The sequence below is a fragment of the Dromiciops gliroides genome, chromosome 1, assembly GCF_019393635.1.
Source record: "Dromiciops gliroides isolate mDroGli1 chromosome 1, mDroGli1.pri, whole genome shotgun sequence".
NCBI classification, from domain to species: domain Eukaryota; kingdom Metazoa; phylum Chordata; class Mammalia; order Microbiotheria; family Microbiotheriidae; genus Dromiciops; species Dromiciops gliroides.
This window is the reverse complement of record NC_057861.1, coordinates 282,204,527-282,209,880: the sequence shown is the minus strand read 5'-3', so window position 1 is coordinate 282,209,880 and position 5,354 is coordinate 282,204,527.

The window sequence follows — 5,354 nt, the reverse complement described above, 5'->3', positions numbered from 1 at the left end:
ATTCTTGGGACAGTGCTGAGACAATATTATGCTCCTTTGGAAAATATATTTTAGCATAGCTCCAGCAAAGCCTTTCTTTCCCCTTCTGCTTTCTCTTCTTAAGCCATGGGAGCAAAAAAGGACAATTTAGACACCGTTGAGAAGTCTTTCCTCTCTCAGGTTATAGATGTGCAGAAAGGTAATAAGCTCAGACAGTTCTTCAAATAGTAAAATATTTTCTTTTCTTCCAATCAAATTTCAGCAACCATAGCATTCTCCTCCAATCAAATAGCTCCTTCCATCTGCTGCTAAGCATGCCTGTTGGTTGTGCTAAACTCTTGTCCATTTCTGTTTTTCTCTCATGAGCCTTTCTCATTACCTTCTATATCTTCTATCCCCAACTTCCTTTAACTTCCCTTTCATTCAGCTTCTTCTCTAACTTCCACTCTTATTTTCTACAGTAATCAATGTCCTTCTTATCAATTAGGGCCTTCCTATATTTATTTACTTATTTATTTATTATTTATTCATTCATCCATTCATTCATCCATTTATTTATTTATTTATTTGAGCAGGGCAACGAGGGTTAAGTGACTTGCTCAGGGTCACACAGCTAGTAAGTGTCAAGTGTCTGAGGATGGATTTGAACTCAGGTTCTCCTGAATCCAGGACTGGTGCTTTATACACTGTACCACCTGGCTGCCTCCAGGGCCTTCCTATATTTAGTAACTCACATAAGTAATCTTTGTAGGGACCAAATTTTAATTGGGGAGTGTTAGCTAGGCAGCTTGCCACAATATTGGGGCAAGGAAGGAGACCCATAGCCTCCCTCAAAAACAGAGCAAGTTTTATTAACAAGAACTAACTTAAAAACACAAGCAAGATCAGTAGAATTAAGGGAAAGATTACAAGGGAAAGGATATGACCTGAATAACACCACCGCCCAGGGATTAGCTGAGAACACACAGCTGCATCCTGTTGCTTTCCAGCTTCAAGCTAGAATGGCAAAACTCCTCCCTTCTTCTTCCCAGCACACCCCAGGCTGACTATACACAGCCCCAAGCCAATTGGCTGGCAGCCCTGACTGACAGTCACATGACTGCCCTCACTGGGCTTCCAATCATTATAATTTTGCCAGGCCCATGTTGGTGTCATCGAGTGTTGATGATGTGAGGTGCCAGTGCCATGGTGACAGCTACAACCAGTGGGTGGAGCACTGTGCTGTTTGCAGAGGCACTGCGCCTGAGCCCCAGGTCAGTGCTCCTGGTTTTAAAAATTCTAGCCAAAAGATGGGGTCATAAAAACTTCAAATAACAATTAATTCTTTACATCTTATAATATGAAACTCAAGAAAATATAAAAAATCTAAAGTTCTCTATCAGTTATAACTGCAAACATCCTTATATCATCATCCCATAGTACACAATTATTTGATTTGTAATTTTTCAGTTATAACCTTAAAATCCCTGAAAATAATACTACATAAGTGAGCTGATGGGTAATTGTTTTAAAGCCATCCCTATGTTCATTAGGATTTTTTTTTAATTCAAAAGTAACTCTTTCAACAAAAACAGTCAGTTGATAAGTGTTTATGTAGTACTTATGTATGTGCCAGGCACTATGCTAAACCTTGGAGATATTAAATAAATAAATATACATCTATATCTATATCTATAAACATATAAACAAATAAATGAATGAATAAATAATGACTTTTGAAAATGAAATAAATAAATGGATGGATGAATAAATAAAAAGTGAATGAATGAATAAACAAATGAATGAAAAAGTAACAACAAGATCCCTGACATCAAGGAGTTAACATTATAATGGGGGAGGTAATGTGTAAATAACTATTTATAGGGGGCAACTAGGTGGCACACTGGATAAAGCACAGGCCCTGGATTCAGGAGGATCTGAGTTCAAATCCAGCCTCAGACTAGCTTACTAGCTGTGTGACCCTGGGTAAGTCACTTAACCCTCATTGCCCCCCAAAAAACCCCAAAACAAACCAAAACAAACAAAACAAACAAAATAACTATGTACATACCAGATAAGAAAATCTTTCCCAAGTAGAGGGAAATGGAACCTCTGAGGAGAAAGCTGCAGCTTGTTTTATAAGGAATGACAATAAGAATAACTAGTACTTATATAGGACTTGAAGATTTCCAAGGCATTTTGTAAGTATTATCTCATTTTATCCTCACAACAACCCCAGGAAGCATATGCTATTGTTATCCCCATTTTAGAGTTGAAGAAACTGAGGTAGACAGAGGTTAAGTGATTTATGCAGGGTTACACAGCCAATAAGTATCTGAGGATTTTAATTTGGACTTTCAGACTCCAATTCTAGTGCTCTGTCTATTATGTCACCTAGTTGGGGTGTGGTTCCACAGAGGAGTGAACAGTAAACATCAGAAGAAAATTAAAAAAAGTAGAGAACTTTGATTTGAGACAAAGGCAGCTATTTGTCAATCTAGTGGGCAGTTAAGTGGCACAGTGGATAGAGTACCAGCCCTGGAAACAGGGGAACCTGAGTTCAAATCCAGCCTCAGACATTTACTAACAGTAACCCTGGGCAAGTCCTTTAACCCTATTTGTCTCAGTTACTCATCTGTAAAACAAGTTAGAGAAGGAAATGGCAAACCATTCTCATATTTTGCCCCCCAAAACCCAAATAGGTCATGAAGAGTCAGACACAAGTGAAATGACTAAACAACAATGTGTCAATCTAATGGCAAAAATAGAGCTGCCGGGCAGCTACGTGGCGCAGTGGATAAAGCACCAGCCCTGGATTCAGGAGTGCCTGAGTTCAAATCTAACTTCAGACACTTGACACTTACTAGCTGTGTGACCCTGGGTCATTTGACCCTCATTGCCCCACAAAACAAAACAAAACAAAAAAAACAGAGTTACCTTTGTTTGGCATGTACTCAAGATAGGGCAGAAAACCTTCCAAGCCTTTTCAGACTCAGTGATTACTCTCTACATGTGTTAAAAGCAGACTTGATAGTACCACCCTAATAGATCAACTGCAATGTTGGTTGGTACAAATGAAGCAGTCATAAGTCATTGAACAGGTTTTTTAAAAAAAAGAAAAGAAAAGAAAAGAAAAGATTCACTCAGCCTATGGTTCACTGGATACAATGATGGGTCTGGGGTCAGGAAAACTCATTATCATGAGTCCAAATCTGACCTCAGACACTTGCTAGCTGTGTGACCTTAGGTAAGTCACTTAACCCTGTTTGTCTCAGTTTCCTCATCTGCAAAATGAGCTAGAGAAGGAAATGGCAAACCACTTCAAGAAAACCCCAAATGGCATTGTGGAGAGTTGAATGTTACTGAGACAACTGAACAAAGGGTTTGGTGAATGCCTGTGATCTTCAGGCATCCACCAAATGAGAAGGGCTCTGACCTCACATGGGTGAAAACTTTCATACCTCTAGGTGACCAGGAAGTCACAGGGGGCACCAGAAAGCTATGGCAAGAGAAACACTGCTTGAACCTTTCCCAACTCCCTATGCCAATTAAGTTTTGGCTTTGCTGACTTTTCCCATCCCATGTTGTGGAAAGGAGGAACCCTGAAAGGTATTGGTTCTATTATAACATGGCTACAGATAGCTCAAAATACTACCTTCTTCAAGTGACCTTCCTTACTCCCCCTTTAATAGTAATGTTTTTCCTCTGAGGTTACCTGAAAGTTAACCTGCACATATATAGTATGAACAGTCATTTTCATGTTGTCTCCCTCATTAGAATGTTAACTTCTTGAGGGCAGGGACTGTTTTTGCCTTTCATTGTATCCCCTAGCATTTAGCATCATTCCTGGCACATAGTAAGTGATTAATAAATGCTTGTTGACTTGAAATCTAAAGAGAATCTAGAAAGAATTGCTAAAGATTCTGTTGTCCTGGGCAATAAATAAACAATGAAAGGGGCAGCTAGGTGACGCAGTGGATAGAGCACGGGCCCTGGAGTCAGGAGTACCTGAGTTCAAATTCGGCCTCAGAACATTGACACTCACTAGCTGTGTGACCCTGGGCAAGTCACTTAACCACAACTGCCTCACCAAAAAAAAAAAAAGAAAAAAGAAAAAAAAACAATGAAAACTATAGGGGCATAGGTGATATTTTATTCACTGATTCTTCTATCAGGCAATCGCTTCAGAAGATAAAGGTCGATATGGAAAGTAAATAACTAATTAAGAAGATGGGATCTGAGATAGGAAGTTAGATTTCTAGATCACAGGGTAAGTTAAGAGTGTGTGCTTAACAAGGGTCAATAAGAATGTATTTATATGAAGTCTTGCAAATTTAATCAGAAGGGATTTAGAAACCAAAAAAAGACAGGGAAGGGAGAAAACTGACTATGTACATCCACTGAGCTAGTAACCAGAAAGAGCAGCCACAATGTAGGAAGAATAGTATTAGAGGGGCATATAACTCAAAATGATAAAAATCAGAAAGAAAATTCCATATACACCAAAATATTCACAGCAGGATTTTTTGTGGTAGCAAAAAACCTGGAAACAAAGTGATTGCCATTGATTAGGGAACAACAACTGAACAAATAGGAATATATAAATATAATGGAAAATAGTATAATATAGTGTAACAAATGATAAATATGAGGAATTCTGAGAAACATTGGAATACTTGTTTGAAATGATGCATAATAAAAGCAGAACCAGAACAATATGCATTATAACCACAATAATGTAAAGGAAAACAACACCTAAAGATACTAAAATTCAGATTGATGCATTGGTCAGTTGTGATCCCATAGGACTGACAAGGAACAAGCCTCCCTGAACTAGCCTGAACTAGATTGAAATGTAATTGGGAAATATTTAACAAAATAAATAAAAATGCAATACAACATAGATAATGTTAATTTGTGGATTTCCTAAGCCAATATGTGGCTTGCAAATCCAATTGATACAACACCAAACTTTCAGGAGACCTGAGTTCTAGTTCTGTCTCTCCCACTAACTGTTCATTTGAGATAAGTCATTTCACCACTCCAGAGTACATTTTCTCATGTGCTAGATTAAGGAGTTGGACACAGGTAATCTGTTAATGTTCCTTTCAATGCTAGCAATTTCAGAGTCTGTGAGGAGAGATAATGATATGGAAAGTACACTGAACTTCAAGTCAGCAAACCTATTAGCCCTGAATATCTTCATCTGCAAAGTGGAGGTAATAATAATTTATTACCTCACAATGTTGTTCTAAGGAAAGTACTTTATATGCCTTAAAATTCTACTGTGTAAATATGACATATCATTATTATCATCATTATTATTGTGACATGTATCCTCTGACTCTCTCTCCCAGAGTCAGGCTGATATATCCATGCATTACCCCTGAGTTCCA